General features: G+C 32.3%; 1 long non-coding RNA gene across 3 annotated transcripts in view; it reads left to right on the top strand.

The window, feature by feature from the left end:
* Positions 1 to 22,133, top strand: part of LOC306670646 — a 667,486-nt gene that overhangs the window by 200,547 nt on the left and 444,806 nt on the right. For all 3 annotated transcript variants that reach the window (XR_013766464.1, XR_013766465.1, XR_013766466.1), the window contains exon 3: positions 17,898 to 17,938. This is a non-coding gene — a long non-coding RNA (uncharacterized lncRNA). The remainder of the gene's footprint in view (positions 1 to 17,897; positions 17,939 to 22,133) is intronic.

Here is a 22,133-nt window from a genome sequence, read left to right as displayed (position 1 = left end):
CATTTCGGTTACCATGTCCTATAACGCATCATCTCAAAAACATTTATAATGATGGAGTTTTATGGGCTCTACATTCATCCATGAATTAGATGTACTTTTATTTTTCTTTTAATTTATATTCAAATGTATGCTTGTTTTTAATTTGTAAAATATAATTTAATTGGGAATGTAATCATTGCCTATTCTTGAGATCATTTTTCAAGCTTTGAGGTGTGTTATAAGTTATCACAAATCTTGGCAGAAAACTTTGTAGAGAGAATTCTTTTCTTCCCACTTTAATTACAGAATCTGATGAAGAATTCTTGTCTTTAAACATTTGACCAGTGGGGTTTTTTTTTTTTGTTTGTTTGTTTGTTTTTTCATTTCTGAAACTTTTGAGAAATTGGTATATGTAAATTTCACTTGCATTCTTACCCACTTAGTGGCATGTATTTCTGTAACCATATTTTTTGCCTGATTCATTGCCACTTCATGTGTTTTGTTCAAGTTTCTCCCAGAAGCAGATTGTATGTTTTTAGTTCTTTTACTCCATTAAAATCTCTATTTCTTGACATTCTTTAGAGCTTTCAGTTTCTTTATAACCTTCTATTCCTAGAATTAATAATAATACAAGTGTTTTGCTCTGTTACTGAAAAATAAACTTTTAGCAAACAACCCACCTGCAAAAATCTATAAACTAGGCACAAACAATACAGAACACTATTTGAGAATTACCAAGATTATGAAAACATTAAAGATTCAAAATTTTATTAGAAATTGGAATGAGGTGGAGTGAGTTTTGCATTTTTGTGACTTTTCCTGAGTGTATCTGCAGTTGTAAGGACATGGCATGCCTAGATTCTGAAAGAAATACTGGAAAGCAGGGTACCTACAGTCAGAGTGAGGGCCAGTATAGGAAGGAAAGACAAAGAGATGGGGAGGTTCCAATTGTGATTGTGAGTATAAACTCTACCTAAGTCTTTGACTCACTCCTGAACCACACTTATGCAGGGTAGACTGAAAGCTACCCAAACCGAAACCTCAATAGCCAGAGTTTGAAGTATGAGAGTAGCCAAGATGGTGCCCTGCTGAAACAAAAATGTCAGCATTCCTTGGCTCAATTTAACAGAGTCTAGAGTATTTCCATTAATATTGGCAATGTCTGAGACAAAATCCAAAATTCTTTCAAGTACAAAACTCCATTAAAATGTTATGCTTTTGCAGGGGTAAATAAAATCAACAGAAGGCAACCTGTAATCACCCAGATGGTGAAGTTATGAAGAATGAAAATTAAAGAAGGCACTTGTTTTAGTCAGCTTTTGCATCACTGTAAAAGACTGGTCAAGAGCAATGTAGAGGAGGAAAAGTTATTTTGGATCATGGTTCAGAGGTTTAGTGGATGGTCAGTGTTCAGTGAATGGTCAGCTGACTCCATAGCTCTGGGGATGAGGTACAGCAGAACATCCAGAACATCCTGGTAGAAGAGCATGCCAGAGGAAAGTATATCAGGACATGGCAACAGGAAACAGAGAAGTCTGTTTACCAAGGACAAAATATAAACCCCAGAGTCACACCCCCAGTGACTTACTTCCTCTAGCCACACCCTACATACCTACAGTTATCACCCATAATCCATCTGTGCATTATTAATTCACTGATTATGTTATGCCTCTCATAATTTAATCATTTCAACTTTGAAAATTCTTGCATTGTTTCACACTTTTGGTGGATACCTCATATCTAACCATAACAAAAATTACATTGGAAGAAAAGTAAAGTGTAGAATATTTATATCTAACTGAATGAAGTTCAGTTGTACTCCCCATGCACTTGCAACATTATTTACAATAGTCAAGATATGGAAAAAACTAAGTGTCCACTACAATTAAAAAATATACACACAAAATGAATTGTTATTGCACCACAAAAGTAAGAAAACTCTGCCATTTTCAAGAACATAAATGATCCTGGATCACAATATAACAAGTGATATGGGCAGGCACAGAAAGACAAATACTGTATGAACTCACATGGAAACTAAAATGAAATGAAATGTGTTTAATTAGGGAAAGGAAAAACAATGGTCAAAGTGTATGAAAAGATAGGTAATTTCAGCAGAGAAGTGAAAAATATACAAAAAGTACCAAATGAAGATTTAGAACAAAAATCTATATCTTATTAAATATATGAATTACCTAATAAGATTAAGAGCATAATGTGTTGGAAGGAAAAGTCAGTGAACTTGAATGCTTGAATATAGATCAATATAAATTATCCAATCTCAAAAGCAAAAAAAAAAAAAAACAAAGTAGGACCTTAGAAACCTGAAGTACAATTTCATTTATGTTTTTATTCATTTTTAATTTAAAAATATTCCTTTGACAAAGTCGATATATATTCAGTGTTTACATTGTGGTGATTTGATGTGTGCATATATTAAGTAATGATTATCACAATCAAATTAATTCATATATCCATTCCCACCCATTCTGTATATCATATCCCCAGAACTTGTTCAACTTTGCATTCTTATATATATATACACATACATACATATATTTCTCTATATATGTATATATAGATATATTTCTTTTTAACTCTTTTTATTGTCATTGTTTATTTTTTATGTGGTGATGGGGATTGAACCCAGGGCCTCATGCATGCTGAGCAGGTGCTTTACCACGACCTATCTCCCCAGCCCAGCTTTGTATCCTTTTGATGAACATCTCACCATTTTCCTCCACCACTAAGCCCTAGAAATCACCATCCTAATTTTATTGTTTGAAGTGAGTTTAACATTTTAGTTTCCATGTGAGTTCATACAGTATTTGTCTTTCTGTGCCTGCCCATATCACTTATTATATTGTGATCCAGGATCATTTATGTTCTTGAAAATGGCAGAGTTTCCTTACTTTTGTGGTGCAATAACAATTCATTTTGTGTGTATATTTTTTAATTGTAGTGGACACTTAGTTTTTTCCATATCTTGACTATTGTAAATAATGTTGCAAGTGCATGGGGAGTACAACTGAACTTCATTCAGTTAGATATAAATATTCTACACTTTACTTTTCTTCCAAGCCCCACATTTGATTCTACCCATATCATATTTTGCAGATTTTAATTTTGTATATCCATTCACAAACTATTATAGTTATTTTTGGACTTTTGTCTTTTAGCTTTAATTCTAAAATAAACTTACACTCCAGCATTATAATATTTGAGTATCCTGAGTTTAACAATATATCTACTTTTACCCGCTAGTTTTATCTTTTCATGTTTTTCATCTTTTCACCTAGTGGCCTTTTGTTTCCACACAAAGAATCCCTGTTAGCATTTTTGTAAAGGAGATTTTATGGTGATTAATCCCCTTAACTTTTGTTGGTCTGAGAATGGAAATCACTGATAGCCTTATTGTCATTCCCTTGTACGTAACATTTATCTTTTCTCTTACTACTTTCAAGATTTTCTCCATTACTTACTTTTCACAATTTGGTTATAATTTGTTTTGGAGTAATCTTCTTTTGGTTGATCTCTTTTGGAGTCTACTACCACTTCATGAATATACATGTCCTTTTCCCTCCCAAGATTTGGTAGATTTCAGTTCATTTTTTTTTTAAAATTAGCTTTCTTCCCTTTTCTCTCTCCATCTCTTCTCCTCTGTGACTTCAATATTCATGTATTCATATGGTAGATGTTGTAATATAGATCCCTTAAGATTACTATTTTTAAAGTTTGTTTGTTTGTTCTTCTAATTGGATAATTTTAAATTGCCATCATTGAATTCACCAGTTCTTTCCTCTGCATGATTGAATTGTATATTGAAGCTTTTTGTTGAATTTTTCATTTCTGTCATTGTACTCTTCAGTTTCAGAATTTATGTTTAGTTCTCTCTATGGTTCCATTTCTTTAATTCTCATTTTTTTCATGATTTTTTAAAATTAAATTGAGTTAACTCTGTTTTCCTCCATCTTGTTATGCTTCTTTAATCTGATTGCTTTGATTTATTTTTCTTTGTGATGACATACTGTTATCACTGTAGCTGACAGGGAGCTAGAACCAATTCTCAGAACCTTTTCAGGATTCATACCAAGACTAAGGTTGGCATTAATTGTACCTGACCTCCAAGGTCTCTTGGTAAATGGCTTTGGTTGCACTACCAAGGCAAAGCAGAGTTGTAATGGAGCCCACAGGGAAATGTGCTCAGGTTGGAGCTGGGACCACCATTGGCAAATCTGCCACCTGGGTGTGGTTCAAGTGTGGTTCAGCTTTCTCATGTTGACATTCTTAAATCTTAGGCTCCATAGGGGTTTCACAGTCTCCTACCTGAATCCCAATATTTCCATGGGACACTGTTTCCATATATAGCTGCAAAAGTGTTATTGTTGTGGGGAAATGTGATCCAGGAACTTCTTATTCCACCAAACTGCCAACATGTTATTCCACTATCTTTTGTACAATAATTGAAAGTTTAGTGTATCAATAATTGAAGAACAAGAATAAATATTTTAAAATTAAAGTAAAAACTTTCCAAATTTTGTGAAATGTACTGAAGTTTGGTGAACACCAAACACAATAAATTTGAAGAAATCAGTGCCTAGGAATATCATAATTAAACTGCTGGAAACCAAAAGTTATGCTACATTCAAAATTAAGTTGGTTAGATGGCATAATTTATTGTATGTATGAGCATACTTTTAAAATACATGAGTATTAGAGGTGGTAAATAGTATATGGGCTTACAATCTTCTGTCAGTCTCTGCCTCATATTAGCTCTATGGTGTTGAGCCCATTCCATTTCTTTGAGCATCACTTTTTTCCTTTATAAAATTATAAAAAAAGTGAAAATAAAACTACCTCACATGGCTAATATACAAACCATATTAAATAATAAGTGCTGAACTCTTAGTAAAGCATTTGGTAGGAGCTAAATCAATGATATATATTTTATTTTTCTGAGTGTTTCTGCTTATACCTCTTCTTATTCCTCATTATTATAATTTTCCTGTCTTATAATTCCTTTATCTGGCTTTGATGTCAGTATTCAAGAATCTTACACAAAAAATGAGGTGCTTTACTGTTTTGTACAGTCCAGTTTTATAATATAGTTCTTAACTGGTTTTTTTTTTGAAGTTTTATTAAAATTTACATTTAAATCCTTTTGTATCTGGTTGTGTGTGTGTGTGTGTGTGTGTGTGTGTGTAAATATCTAACTAGATTTGCCAGTTCTTCCTCAATTACTCATATATTTCTGCAAAATAATCCATTTAATTTTAGTTTTAAAATGATTTGAATACTTAGTTCAAATAATTGACATGAAGTTGTTAATAGTAATCATTTGAAATGTCCAAATAGATTTGTCCTTTTTCTGTTTTTAAGGTTATTTACTCTTAACCTTTTTTATGATAAAATTTCCCACTGACTTATCTACTTTATTAGATTTTTTTAAAGTTATAACATTTTACTTTGTTTACATCTTTATGTCTTTATTCCTCATTTCATTTATATTTGGTAATTATTTTGGTTTTTTTTCTGTTATTATATGTTTTAGTGTTAGTTAATTTTGACTTTTCTAACTTCCTGATAATTTTAGTCTTGTCTGTTTTGATGTATGAACTTAAAGCTATATATTTCTAAGACTACTTCAGCTGCATTCCATGAGTTTTGGGATATATCATATACATTGTCATTCATTCAGTTGTGTATGTATTGGAATGTTCAAATTTTTATTCATTTTCATCTGATTTATTTAACTTTTTTAGTTTTTTAAAAAAACTTTTCAGTGGAAGGTTTTCAGTAGAGGGACATATTTTTGTTGAGGTCTAAATTTACTTGTGTCTAGAGGAGATGATGAAATGATTTTAGTTCTTTGGTGTATATTGAAACTTACTTTGTGGCTTGATTTAGGATCAGTTTTTGTGAATTTTTCATGAATGCCTAGAAGTCATGTATCTTATAATCATTAGATACAAAGCTTTATTAGAGCTTTATTATTTGTTAATTACATTATTGAGTTGTTAAATTATTATTATTAGTTTTTTATTGGCCACTTGTTCTGGCATTTAATGATGGAAATATGGTAAAAGCCTTCCATTATGATTGAGAAGTTTGCTCTTTGTGTTTCATATATTTTATATTCATGCTATTAGATGCTTAGAGAGGCAGTTTATTAAAACTTATTGATGAATTATTTCATTTTTATTATTTAATGACTGTCTTTATTCCTTAATAATTCCTTTGCATAGAATGCAGTTTATTGGACTTTATTATAGTTACTTCAGTTTTCCTATTCCTGTACTTTCATGTAAGCATTCTCATTATATTTTAGCTATCTCTCTTGTAGAGAGCATGCCACTGACATTTAAAAAATCAGACTATTACTTTTAATCAGAAATTTAATTGCTTTCTATTTATTGTGATCACTTATATACTTAAGTACTAAAAACTTACTTTGTTCCTCCTGTTAATATGCTTTTTAAAAAATTTTTACATTCTGTATTATCCTCTATTGTATCATTTGGGGTTGCTCAAGTTCACTACTCTCTTAAAGATTGTATAGTGTAGTTTAATTTCTAACTAAAAATAATGACCTAAAAATATTTAATAATCATACTTTATTTCATAATTCCACTTGATCATATTAGTATCTCTGTTCTTTCAAACCATATACAAACTTTAGAATATTTCCTCTTCAATTACACCTGCCCCTATCATACATTTTAGTGTATCTAAGATATTAGTTTTAACTTGTTTTTATATCCATTTTCTTAATTGATATTATTTAATGTTTTATACTAAAAACTTATTCACGATTTCATAGGTGGTGCCACACAGGTGGTGTCACATATCCAGTGAGTTCCAACAGGCAGTAGTTAATTGTGTGTGTCTCTTTCCAACTTCACATTTGGTCAAAAGATTTTTGTAGCTGAAATTAGCCTGATGGGAGAACTTACATCACTGAATTCAGTTAACTCTACAAATGGTTGTTTTGTTTTTGTCTTTGCTATTTGTTTTTAAGGAACCAATTTGTTGAATGTTTACCATTACACCACTATTGGTATCATTTCTCATTTTTTAAATCTAATCCTTTATTCTGGTTTACATCCACATATTATTTTTTTAATATTCAGATGAAAGCAATGATAAGTAAACACTTATTTTAGACTGCGCTTTATTCTTTTAATAATAGTTTTTAATAATAGTTCAGCTGAATGTGTAACTTAAGGTATTTAATTTCTTTTAGAACTATCAAGATACTATTCCTTTTTGTAGCCTGGTATTGCTCTGAAGAAGTCAGCTAATTATTTAGTTTAGTTTCCTCTGTAGACAATCAAGCTTCCCTCTTTGACTTTGGTGTTTATAGAAGTTCTGAACAGTTTGGCTGTCAGATTTACTCTTCGGTCTTATTCTGCTTTGTTATCTTTTGTTGTCACTGCAATTGGAATTTCCTAGGTCCCCAAGTCAGTTTTCTTCTGGCCCATGGGAATCATTAATGATTGATTAGGGGATGGAAGGAAAGGAGAAATGAAAATATTCTTCTTTGTCAGCCTGAGTGACACATCTGATGACAAGTGCAAGTGTACAGTAATTCCAACTCCAGCTGTTCTTGATCACAAGAACTTCCCATTTCTCTCTTCTGTTTCTTGTTATTGCTAATCTCTAGGTTATGTTGCTATTCCTTCATTTGCTTGTCAGACTTTTCTACCATGTACTTTAAATTGTCTTGCACTTTGAGCAGTTTGTGTTTCCACAATTGGACCCAGAATGATATAGTTTTACAGATTTTATAATTTTGTAAGGTATATGAAACTGGATTTATTTTATTTCTCTTTGGACTTGTGCATTATGCTTATGTGATGTTTTATATTTTCACCAACTCTGGAAACGATCCATCATTACTTCGGTTATTGTTCTTTTGTCTGTATTTTCTCATTCTCAAAAATTTTATTAAACATGTGTCACAGCTTTCTAATTATCCTTTTTATTTCTTAATCTTTGTAAATATTTTCTTTATTTCTCTTTCATCCTGAATAAATTCCTTAAAGTTATCTTTCAGTTCAGTAATTTATCCTCTAGCTACATTTAATGTAACATAGTCTCATTTAATATTAATTTTAATGACAAATGTATTTCTGTAAATCTTATCTGATCAAATATGTTGTTTTCATAATTCTTTTCTTACTTTGCCTTTTTGTTTACACTTTTCTTCTTATTCTTAACATTTTTCCACAAAAATTTGAGGTTAATATTCTGTTACTTAAGACTTCATTCTTTACTTACTGCTCATATTTGGTTTAAAGTTCTTTTGTTGTCTGCTGAGTCATTGATGAAGAACCTTTCCTCATGTACTTGATATTTTTGGTTTTGGAGCTCTGCATTGGAGTTTACTTTTTCTGTGGATTGCATTGTTGAAAGTATCATGCTAAAATGGATTTGCTTCTTCTTGGTATTCCAGGATGACATTTTCTATTGCAGTTATTGCAAACCTGCTATTTCCACCTGTGGTTCCCTGATTATTACTGAGTTGGAAATTTTCCAAGGGGTGTTATGGTAGCCTTATAATGATGCCAAATGCCCTGTCTCTGTCTTGGAAATTGATATGATTTTTTTATGAGATTAAACACTTAAAACATTGTGTGTGTGTGTGTGTGTGTGTGTGTGTGTGTGTGTGTGTGTGTTATTTTATATATATATATATATGTGTGTGTGTATGTATATATAAAACATTATATATATATATTCATAAAACTTTTTTCTCTTTTTAATATGTCTTCTATATTTTAATAGTGGTATTTCTATGTGAACTAGCCTGACATTTTATAGGAAACAGGTGTATTCCTAAGTGGTAAACTTGTACTTCCTGTACCTTTGGCATAAATACCTTTTCTGCAAGACATTTCTATCTAACTCACTCTCTCTTTTATTTTAGGACTTTACTTAAATGTGATCTTTTAATAATTTCACTAATCACCCTGTGTTAGTCAATTAGGTGTTGTGACCAAAATGTCTGACAAGAATGACTTAGAGAAGAGACTTTGTCTCTTGGTTTCAGAGGTCTCAGTCCATGGTTGGCCAGTTTCATCACAGAAACATCATAGCAGAAGGGCATGGTGTTAATGCTGCTCTGCTCACAACAGCAGGAATGTGGGTGTGAGGGGTGGTACACAGGGAGAAGATAAAACCTTTCAGGACATGCCCCCAATGATCTACTTTCTCCAAATAGGTCTTATCTCCCAGTACTCCATTCATCTGTGGATGGATTGATTAGTCCATTGATGAGGTCAGAGCGCTTAGGACCCAATTATTACCTAAAACTCCACCTCTGAATCATGCTGCACTGGTGATCAGATTTCAACACACAAACCTTCCCAATCCAAACCATAACACTATAAAATTTAAACCCTTACTTCTCAGTCTCAGCATATGCCTTGCCCCTTTCCTGATTTTTAAAAATTATTTAGCAAGGAACATTATCTATCATTCCATACATATATTTTTTTAATCACCCTGAAAGAAAAATATAATCTCCATAAAATCAGTAATCTTCATCTAATTTGTTTCCTTCTAAGTCCACCACCTTGAATAATGCTTACTACATAGCAAGTACTAAAATTTTTTCAAATAAACGAATGAAATCTTTAATGACTGTGTTGTGTGACCCTGAACTAGGTAATATTGATATAAAAAACAAAGTTGATAGTTTTCTAGCCCTCATGAAGACCAGGGTCTTGGAGGGAGCACAGACTATTAAAAAGGTAGCTTCTCACCTCTGGTGTATAAAGCTATGAATTCAAATGAACTCCTGATTAGCTTTTTGGCACCAGGTAAATATTCCCCTGAGAAGTATGGTGATTACTTTTGATATGTAGTGCATCTAAGACTTCTTTCCCTCTTTCTCTAAGAACTAACTGAATAACGCAGGCATGCATGCACATTCACATACATGATAATGGTTTAGAAGAAAATAATTGTAATAAGGGAGGTGATATGTTTGAGTAAATAAATGAGACTCCTGAAAGTAACTACTTATGAAAAATTTTTCAATAAAAATTTTATGGTAAAAGTTGAACATACATAATCTGAAAATCCAAAATCCAAACTACTTTAAAATCTGAAACATTTTAAGCTCTCCCATGATACCACAAATGGAAAATTGCACACCTAAACTCAAGTGATGGGTCACAGTCAAAACACAGGCACACTAAAAATATTGTATAAAATTACCTTTAGGTTATGTGTATAAGGTGTATTTGAAATAATAAAATTTGTGTTTAGACTTGGGTCCCATACCCAAGATATCTCAATTATGCATATGCAAATGTTCCAACATAAAGACGATTGGAAATCTAAAGCACTGCTGGTTCTAACTGTTTTAGATACAGGTTTCTTGCCCTGTTCCAAGATTTTCTTCCAATGTTAGTAGGAACTGTCTGATAAGCACAAAATGCAAAGAATTAGTCTTAAGTCTATATCCTGTTGCCTTGTAATTTAATGAGCAGGTACACATTTGCCTTTTATCCTTTGCAGGCAGTACATGAAGAATGATATGCTGTTACTTTATCAGTAAATAATAAAGTTTATAGGTATATTTACACAGGCTGCGTTTCCAGTATGTGAAGTCATATGAAGAATGTTAAACCTCTAATGTGTGTTTAATGTACATTTCAGTTGATTTTTCTCCCAATGTTAATAGTGACAATTGTTTTATTTATGTAAGAGGAGACTCTGACATGTATGAGAAAAACTAGTAGATTTCTTTTTTTGTCATGTTGAAATCTTTTTCCATTTTTAACTGCTATGATAGTCCTACTACCCTGCCTTAAACTTTAAAAAAAAATTATTGTCCTTAACACCTGCTCACTGTTATTTTTCCTTTGAGTCCTCATCTCTCCAATTTTTCCCTACCTAAAATGTCTGATCCTTGATTTGGGGTCAAATTTCTGATTAGAAATGGCTGTTATTGTCATTATGATTCTATTTCTTTTCCTATGTATTCTACCCTCAACCTACCATGAATTACTTTTGGAAATTTCTTGACTTGCCATTGATTGAATGAAGTTTATAGTAAAAATTGTTCCTTCTGCAGACCCTAACTGACCAATGTAAAGGAATTAATTTATAGTGAACCTGTTTTAGTCAGCTATTTCCTGCTGTGACTAAAGTATCTGAACAACACAATTGTAAAGGAGGAAAAGTTTATTTGAGGGCTCACAGTTTCAGAGGTCTTAGTATATAGAAGGCTGGCTCTATTCCTAGGGGCTTGAATTGAGGCTGAACATTATGGCGGGAGAGTGTGGCAGAGGGGAAGCAACAGTTCACATTGTGATCTGGAAGCAGAGAGAGAGTCCACTTGCCAAATACAAATATATACCCAAAGTCATGCCCCAATTCCCACCACCTCCAATCATACCCTACCACTTCAGTTACCTCTTAGTTAATCCCTATCATGGGATCAAATCACTGATTGGGTTAAGAGTCTTACAACCCAATCTTCTCTCCTCTGAACCTTCTTGCACTGTCTCACATGTGAGCTTTTGGGGGACACCTCACATCCAAACCATAACAGAGCCCTTTCTTCTAAATACCATAAATTATATTATCATGCGCTTTCATAGATATAATATCATTGAATCAATATAAGAACCTAAATGTTTGTTAGATAACATCACATCATTTTGATATGATGAGTATGAATATTAGGGACGGTTTATAAGTTTCCCTAGGAAACATACCTAGTAAGCTGGATTTCAAGTCTCAAATTTATGATTAGAAATGATTGCTATTGTCATTATGATTCTATTTCTTTTGCTATATATTCTGCCCTCAACCTACCAAGAATTGCTTTTGGAAATTTCTTGACTTGTCCTTGATTGAATGAAATTTATAGTAAAAATAAAAATTACCATACCACTGAGGTTTCCATGTTTTAAACAGTTGGAATAAAGAATATACTGGTAGGAGTAACTGCTACCTAATTTTAGTCTCTTTTGAATGGAAGCTGCTACTCCCAATCTCATATTTATGCATTTAACAAATACTTTATTATGTATCAATCATTAAACTAGACCCTGTGTGTAGAGTGATTAACAAAAACTACATGGCTTCTATGCAGTATAAAAGATGACATAGAGGGAAACGAGAGGGATACGGGTATGAAAAATGGTGGAATGAGACAGACATCATTACTCTATGAACACATATGATTACACAAATGGTATGAATATACATCGTGTACAACTATAGAAATGAAATGATGTACCCCATTTGTGTACAATGACTCAAAATGCAGTTTGTAAAAAATAAAAAACTTTAAAAAATCTAGACAGTAAACACAAGTCAATACCAATAATTTAAACTGTCATATTTGACAAGAATAAAAAATAAATAAAATAGTAAAGGAATATAGTTCAGGATTAATAGAGAAATTCTCTGAGAGAGACCTGGTAAGGAACTGCAGAACTAGTTCAGGGAACTCTATGTCATAACTTCTAGTGTGATAGATATCTGTTAACATGTAGGTTTGCCCTTTATAGGCCCAAACCTACTAGGTTTTCTCACCTGGTATGATCAATTGAGACTCATATTCTGAAAATTTAGTTTTTAACTGTTGAAGAAGAGAAGTAAGAGGAAAAAACACGAAAAAAAAGAAATTGGAAATTTAGTCTTTTGAAGATTAGAAGGAATTCATTTAGGAATATGATTCCTTAATTTTGTAATGCAATGTGAATTTTCTTAATTATCAAGAAGTGATGGCAACATTATTCACACAGCATTCCTCTGACCAAAATTTAAGGAATACCTACTACATATTAGATACTATGTTAAGGAATAAAATGTAAAGGTGATAAGATGAAATCCTTGTTCTCAAGTTTATAGTCTCTGTGAAAGACAATTACAATGCAGTGTAATGATTATTTTGACAAGTTAAGAATAGGACATCAGATTCTGGAAGAAGTAACATATAAACTAAGATCATAGGGATATGTATAAGAAGACCATTAGGTTGTTCACATTTCTTGGGAATACATTCATTTCAATAATCATAATTCAATTTAACAGTATGTTGAAAATATAACTCTTAATACATAAAATTCAGTTTTGGTCATTTTGTATAGTAGCTCTTAAATGTGCATTTAAGTTGATAAGTTTAAACAAAATCATCTATACAAACAGATTTCCTTCTTAATACACGCAGGTGTTGATTATTAAATAAAATTATTATCTTCATTGTATTATAGATGAGTTTTTGACATGAGAGTTCAAACTGATCATGTTTATGTGTAAAATTTGATATTAAATTGTTTTACTTTAAGTAGTAACCATCAATACTAGAAAATTCAATCTTAGCACATTTAAAAAAATATCAACTTAGGTTTACATACGTTTATGGTTTTATTGCAGTTTATCTGGACAGACAAATTGTGCCTTGGCTAACTGTTGTCTGTTGTTATGATTTCCTGATTTTTATTTATTGCCCTTTATTTGTTTCCAGTTCATAGTGTTGATAAATAGACAACTGTCCCTTCTCATGCTTCCTCTTTTTGATAGGTTGATAGTTTTAAAGCACAAAAGGGCTAAATCTAGCTCAGTAATTTACAAAAAAAGCATAATCAGCTAGTTTTTCAAGAATGCATTTAAAATTATAATTCCTCTTGCTCTTTTTTAAAAGAATTTAAACTTTATTTTTTATTTTTTTATGTGGCATTGAGGATCCAACCCGGTGCCTCAACCCATGCTAGGCAAGAGCTCTGCCAGTGAGTTACAGCCCCAGGCCCCTCCTTACTTTTTATAGAACTTTCTGTTCAGATAAATTACAGAAGTTAGGATTCCTAAATTTTCAAAAATAAAATTGGTTTTATTCATGATTTAAGTCAATAATATAAAAACTATAATAATAATAGAATATTCAGATCTCTGATGGGTCCAGAAGAACTAACTAACTAAATACACACACACACACACACACACACACACACACACACATACACACACACACACACACACACACATATATATATGTATAAATACATATATATATATGTAAAACAAATTATTTTGGATTACATTGTGTCACTGGCTTTTCTTAAAAGGTAGGGGGATCGTGAGTTCGAAGGCAGCCTCAGCAATTTAGTGAGGTCCTGAGTAATTCAGCAAGAACTTGCCTCTAAATAAAATATTAAAGAGGGTTGAGGTTGTAGCTCAGTGGTTAAGTTCCCCTGAGTTCAATACCTGGTGCAAAAAAAAAAAAAAAAAAGGCATTCCTTAGGGTGCTTACTCAGTCATTGGGAAGTGTTTTTTTAGTCTTCAAACAAACAAAACAACAACATAATACTCCATAAGATAGGATATCTCCATCTATAATGGTGCTGATAGTCCCATGACCAAAACACCTCTAGGGATTAATAATCTGTTTGATAATCTGAAGATACATTATTTAACAATTCAAAATCTCTACTGTCCTTCAAATCAAAACAGAAAACTAGAAAAAAAATCAGTACACACCCACTTCTGTCTTGCAAACCCCGGGAGGAAAACTGACAATAGTATCTTTCACTTGTATATGCAAACCTTGGGTCTTTTTAGAATACGTAGAAAAATGGTATGACCTACATGTAATTGCTAGGAAGCCCATTACACCTTGGTCTAATTTCAATTGAGTAATTACATCTATTTTCTCCTTACTTTCCTTTTCCTGATTGTTTCAGTTAAATATGAAAATATTTAAATATTTTCTAGTGATCCTTCATTTCACCCAGAAAACTCAGTCAATATAACTACACAGATTATTTATACCCTACTGCCTAGTAATAGGAATGGTGCTTAAAAGTACTTGTTAGAGTTGTCCATGGGGCTATTGTATTGTTATGGAGTGCTTCTTGATTCAGACTTGTCCTGTGATCAGTCAGAACAGGACTGGTGCTTGGATGAGGTGCTGTACTATAGGATGATACCTTGAGCAAGCAGTTTTTATTTTCTGACTCCTTGATTAGTTTAGCCTCTCAGCTTAAAGTGACACATCTCCCTTTTCTGAATAACAATAGTGGTACTAATAATTAATTTTTAGCAAATGCTTATTTTATGACTGGACCTATGCTAATTCTTTTACATTCCCATGACCCTGATCCACATAAACAACCCTATAGGGTAGGTAACATGATCATGTTTTTACAGACAGGGAAAATATAACTTGTTCAAGATCACAAATTGAAGAGGAGCAGCTGAACTTCTATTTTAGGATTGTCTGATGGCAAAAGCTAAGCACTTAAAGTTGTTATCCTACATCATAACTACTGCTGCCTAGAACTCAAAGATCCTGGTCTATGGATCACCGATCCCATGAATAGCTTTTCTTAGTGCTTGTCACCACTTCACACAGGCTGACCTCATGGACCTCACCCTCACAACCATCCTGTGTCACTGACTTCAGAAGGGCAAAGATTATGGCTATAGATCACAAAGAATAGACCTGCTATTGAATCTGTATGCTGTTATTGTTTTATCTGCACAAAAGGGGTTTGCCCTATCTCCTTTTATCTACCTGATGGTGTTGTCATAACAGTGTCTTTATACAGGATTAACAAGTAACTAACTTATTTACTTTGGTTGCCAATAAATAACTATAGCCTGTTAATAATTGTGCATGTGTTTTATGTGGCTGTAGATACCTGAGACAATCTTACATATCTAGCATTCTAGATTGGATCAATATTCCTTTGTTTTGGATCAATATTCTTCTATTTTGTTATATTCCCACTAACAAAAAGTAAATCACACAAGGAAACACTTAAGTACTGAAAATAATTTACCAGTATATTTTACAAGTGGTACAGACTAATAAGCCTGAGTCTTTTTTTAGTGTTGCCTAAATAAAAGTTTTTGCCCCCTAAAATAAAAGAATAAAACTGACATGTATTTTCTTGCTTTAAAACATACCAGATCTCTCAGAGATTCCTTGGAATGTGTTGTATTTACCTATTCATATTTATAAAACTTTTAAATTGCTAACATGATGAAGGTAAGTTGTGTCCTAATTTATCTTTTAGGGTATCACAATGCCAAACTTCACCTTGCACATAGTAGATGCTCATTGAATGTTGTTAGCTTAGTGAATAAATTAGTCTGTACTAGATTGAACAGATTTGCAGTCCTAAGTTGTTCTTGCCATCATTTCACTCTGCATAATTAAAGAAGTTTTACTGAGATGATTAAAAATGTGTTATTGAAATACTGGTGTAGATTCTAAAGCAGTGGGATAAAAAAGACCCTGAATATACCCTTATGAGGAAGCAGTGAGAGTATGTTTCTCACTGTAGGTACACCTAGTGGATTTCATGTGTGATTGAATTAATTTACTTCTCTTAGGAAGGTTAGATTTATGATTTCCATATGGCACTTTATAACTTTTTTCTTTTACCCTTACGTTGCCAACTTATATTTTCCTATGATAAAAGTAATTAACTGTATATGAAAGTAAAAAGAAAAATTAAAAAAAATAATTCTATCATCCAGATATAATCACTCTTAGTATTTTTGTCTTTTTTCACCCACATAATTTCATACTATCCATGTCCATGTCCATGTACAGCTCTACATGTATATATAATATTATGGTGTTATATTACTATAAATTTAGATTTTCTCATGAAATTTGAGATACTCTTTTAATTTGAACTTATGAATTGTTGCAAAAATTTTCCTTTAAAGTGATATGCTTTATTTAATTATATTATTATTTAAGACATTTAGGTTATCATTTTTCACTATCATAAAATTATGTTTGCAGAAATTTCTTTTGGTTTTCTCTTACATAAGATAGATTCCTAGAACAAAAATTATTGAGTAAAAATTTTGAACTTTGGGATCTTGATATAAATATATAAATATATATATATATACACACATTTTCTAGAAACTTTTTAGCAATTTGCACTCTCATCAGAAGTATATATGATGCTATTTCATTGAACCAGCATCAAAATTGTTTATTACCTGTATGTACTTTTAAGCCAGTATTATCAACTAGAACTACTCACTTTAATATGTTGCTATGACACCTATACTCAGAAATACATAAATTAAATACTGGATTTTATTTTCAGAAAGAATTATTAAATTCTTGGTTTAGAGAATTCAGTTTGGAGATTGCAGATTACAATAGTTTCCTCCTAAACCCAAATATTTTTTGGCTCTGATTATAAACCACATTCTTCCATTTAAACTGGACTTAGTTTTCTATTTTGGTAACAACTTCACTGGCAGTTTTGTCAGTGCGTTGGGTCGAGGCATTAGGTGTTACATCTGATGTGGTGTTAACATTCCCTCTAGTAGCAATCATTTCTCTTTTGTCACAGAGTTAATGATCATTCAAAGTTTACTTTTATTTATTTATGCAATTTTTGTGGTCTGCTCTACAAAAGCACCTTTCTTCCTAACCATTATTCTAGCCAAACTGAGTGCAGATGAATCAGAGTAGTTTCATTTTAGAGAGCAGCAGTCATATTTGTATTAGGAAGGCAATAGTCTTGGATGAATACCAAAAAAAAAAAAAAAAAAAAAAAAATCATTTTAAGTGTTTGCCTCGTCCTCTAGTGAAAGCATTTGCGTTTCAGAGGCCACGGTGAGTCTCAGTCCCTTGCTGGTGTCTGTTTTTGATAACATTGCTAAGAGGCTATATGTATGTGTGTGTATTCACACACACATGAATTTAGGATGATCTGAAATAGTCTATGAGAAACATATATATATATATATACATATTATATATATATTTGTTTTATATATATATATATATATATAATTCACCTTTCTTATTTATGGCAGTATTTCCTGTTTTTCTGCAGATATTGTCTCAACATACATAGTAGTTCCAACTTAGTAAATTAATTTTACTTATATGATGTATTTGTTTTGCATTTCAGAGTACCTGATAAATTGCAAGTCTGTTTGTGCCTGATAGCAGGTATGTATATGATTCACCAATAAGTAAGTCTGTTTACTAACTAACAAATTACTATATTTTGTATATTAAAATTCTTACAGATTTCCTATTACAAAAAATGTTAATTTTTTAATATTGTACTTACAAATTTTGACAGCCTCAAAGAACAGTATATTTCATAGATACATTATATTTCATTTTATTGTGAGAATCAAATAAACATTTCTAAGATTTGATGAGGCAGAATAATATTAATTACAAAGCTTTCATCTTGTGAAGATTAGATAGTAGTTTATGGAACTGAACTATTAAAGCAACTGATGATGTGGGAATAGACTACAGCAAAACTGCTATGTTTTTGACATTGCCTTTTAAACTTTTTTGTTGTTTTCAAATTGATTTTTCATGGGGGTTGCTTTAGGTAAGGAGTGGTTGCAGATGTACTGTCTGCTGCACTGTCTCAAGCACTAGACAAATGGGGAAAAAAAAATGTTTGCACCTGTTTAAAATCTCAACCGTGTGGTGTTGTGGTTCCTGGGCAACAGGCAGCAATTCTTTAAAGCTTGGTTGCACCTGCTCAATTGTTGCTTGCAGCTGTGTCAGATGAGTAAGAGCACAGAGAAGCTTGTTAGCAGTTTGCTTCTGCTGTTACGTATTTGTATTTTGTGTACTTTGATTTTGGAAAGATACTTCCTTGATGTAGACCTTGAACTAGTACATTCATTTATTTTAAAACTAACTGGTTTGGGCTCTCAAAATATTTCCTCCAAGTCCTTTGTTTCGTGCGTGTGTGTGAGTGTGTGTGTGTGTGTGTGGGTGTAGTCATATATATATATATATATATGAATACCCTGCTCTAGATAATGTGTACACTGGCATCCTCAAAGCATACCTGGGAGACTAGATCTCTCCAGATAATTGTGATAACTGTGTTGATAATAATCTTTGTCCTGGTAGAGACATTTTGCATTTGGCTCAATTTCACCATGTTGGCAGCCCCACTATGTGAGGCTGGATGTAGTTATTGATCCATTTAGCTGAACAGATTTCAAAGCATTTGGATATTAGTGGACACATGGGGAATATTCAGAAAATTTAAGGGTATGTTGTAAGATGATTTCTTGATTTGTGCATGTCTCTGTTGCATTTGGGGCAGAAGTGAGGGAGAAATAAAGTGAAATTAAATAGCAATCCTAGAAAAGGGGCTAAAAGCCAGATGTAGATTTTGAGGCTGGGGTATTATCCTTGAATCAAATGCTAGATAACCTGATATTTTTCCTAAGTGTTACCAGTGGTGATATTGTTACTTTCTGTTAATGGTTTTATATATTTTCTGATAAATATCTATATATTCAATATAGGCAAGCTATTATAGGTTATATCTTACACTAGTTAGGGAAAATTCTATAAATGAAACACAAACTTTTAAAATTCAATGTAAAGGCATTTTATTATCTTATTCAGTTGTCCTACATTCCAGATAGTGAAAACTCGTTCAAACTGCTTGCATTATTTTCCTTAACATGTTATAAAACACTAAAGGTTTTCTATCAGCATTTAGTAACATAAATCTTTCTTGAAGCTGATATATTTTTTACTTTGACCCATTTGGAATTCTTTTAGTAAATAATGATAATATGAATTTAACCTTTTGGGAAGTAATAAATAGAGATACAAAAGTAAATAGAGGATTACCCATAGTCCCTTAATGCAATGCCTTGAACATAGTAGTTGGTCAATAAATGTTGAATGAATGCATATATGAATAAAACACTTCTGCTGTTCTATTAGAAATAGAAGGATAGTGTCCTTGAAACTTATTATTTGTTAGACATTTTGGATGAGCCTTGATGGACTTATTTTAGTTCTCATACTGGTAGTTAGATAGAGATGAAAATACTGATAAATCCTGTTCTTAAAATTAGAGATTAATATGTCAGAATTGATCCTCTGTCATTTTTATAAAGAATTAGAACAATAATATTTGCTTTATATTCATTTTTTCTCACTGTGAGAAAGCCTTTTTATTATCCCTATTATACACACAAGGCTGAGGCCTTAATGGTTAAGTTACTTGTCACCTTGGAAACTCTGCAGCATAGGGATAAACAAATCTTGTGTGTTATATGACTAATGCCCTAACCTTCCTGAACACTCACTGTGCTCTCTTCCTCTCCTTATCTCCATCTCACTGAAAACACAAAAAATAAAATCTGTGTTGACTTTCTGGGCCAGGTAAGATCAGAACATATTAAACATTTGTAGCTGTTTCACTAAGCAGAAGTAATGGACCCTTTATTTACTGTATATATATTTGTAATTATGGTTTCTGTTAGGCACTAAATTCCAACTATAAATACATAAAGTCATACAAAGTTAGATTCAAAGAGAACAATTAAGACCGGCTTTAGATAGGCACTGCTGGAGTTCTGTTTTGTGTAGTGTGATTCACTCTCCTATGAATGGCCCAGGTTGCAAAATAAACCAGTAACTACTGTAGGGAAACATCTTGGTTAGGCTTCAAAAATTTTGCTACCACTGACTGATGATAGTCATGAGCACTTACACTCAGAAGTGCCTTTCCTCCTGGAACAGTTTTTCTTTTACCCTTAATTTAAACCAGAGGGCAAGGAGTCAATATCATGGCACCATGTCTTCCTTCTGATTCTAGTGTGGTAGATTAAGCTATATCAATTTGTTAGTCTCAACATTAGAATTTAACAGATAAGCCACCAATATGTATTAGCTAGAATATTAATCATTAAACCAGACAGATATTAGTAGCTGCTTCAGTGATCTGTACCAGAATTATTGTATGGAATCTCAAAGATAAATTGTCAAGCCCTAGACTTCTTCAGCCTAATTGCAGGTTTCTGTGTGACTTCAGGATTAAAGAAATAAAGGAAGTAAATCCACATTTATTGAGAACATAGCATGCCTAAATATAATTTATTTCTTTCCTCCTTTCATCCTCTGTCCTGTCTTCATTTCCTATCTTTCTTTTATTTTACATGGTAAATGGGATGCCTGCTATTTGCTAGACATAGTGATGCAGTGACAGGCTACATGAATAAAAAAAAAAGTACTTGTCCTCAAAGATCATCCAGGCTAGAGGGAGACAGGTATGTCAAGAGAGTTCTTTTGGGCATCACCACTTATTATTAGTATGGAATTAGTCACAAATCTGTTCTATTGTTTCCTCATTTGTGAAACTAGAAACAGTATTTGCCTTGTATTTTATTGCCTGAAGGATAGATAACATGCTACACGTAAAATGATTAGTACATTGTTTGGCACATAGCAAATACTCAATATGTCTCAGCTATACTACTATTATTTCTATCACCACCACTACTACCACTACAATGCCTGTTCTTAGATACTGAAGAATCACCATCCAATACCTGGGAGCAGAGATCCTGGACTGCACAGTTTTGCACAGATTACCTCCAAAATTCTGCCCAAAGTTACAAGTGCTTTTAGGGCTTTAGAAGAGATTTTAGAAATTGTCAATCAGTGTACTAATTCTAAAAGACATTCATGTATTCTTTTTGTCATTTTTCACAATTTTAACTATGGTAAAATACACATAACAGAAAATTTGCCATCTTAATCCAATTTTGATGTACAGTTCAGTAGTATTAAACACATTCAAAATGCTTGTGCAGCCATCACAACCATTCATCTCCACAGCTTTTTGATCTTATCAAACTACAATGCTATACACATTTAAAAATAACTCCCAATTCTTGCCTCTCCTCTCCTTCTGGCACCCCCATTCTACTTTCCATCTAAATGATTTTGACTTCTGTTAGTTACATAAGGGGAAGCACACAGTATTTGTGTTTTTATATTTTTCTTACTTCACTTAGTATAATATCTTCAGAATTAATACATGTTGTAGTACAAGTCAGAATTTCCTTCTTTTTTAAGGCTGAATAATATTCCATTGTATGTATAGATCATATTTTGCCTACAATTCATCTGTCAGTGGACATTTGGGTTGCCTCCACATTTTAGTTATGCATAATTCTTCTATGAACACAAACATACAAATATCTCCTTGAGAACCTGCTTTCAGTGCTTTTTAAGTATATATCCAGCAGTGGAATTATTGGATCATATGGTAATTCTATTTCTCATGTATTCTTATGATGAGATTGCTTTCATCTAAATTGATTGAATTCTTTTAATTTGTTTCTGTGAATGGCATTTG

This window comes from Sciurus vulgaris (genome assembly GCF_902686455.1).
Source record: "Sciurus vulgaris genome assembly, chromosome: 10".
Classification (NCBI taxonomy): domain Eukaryota; kingdom Metazoa; phylum Chordata; class Mammalia; order Rodentia; family Sciuridae; genus Sciurus; species Sciurus vulgaris.
This window is presented reverse-complemented; position numbering and strand designations above follow the sequence as displayed.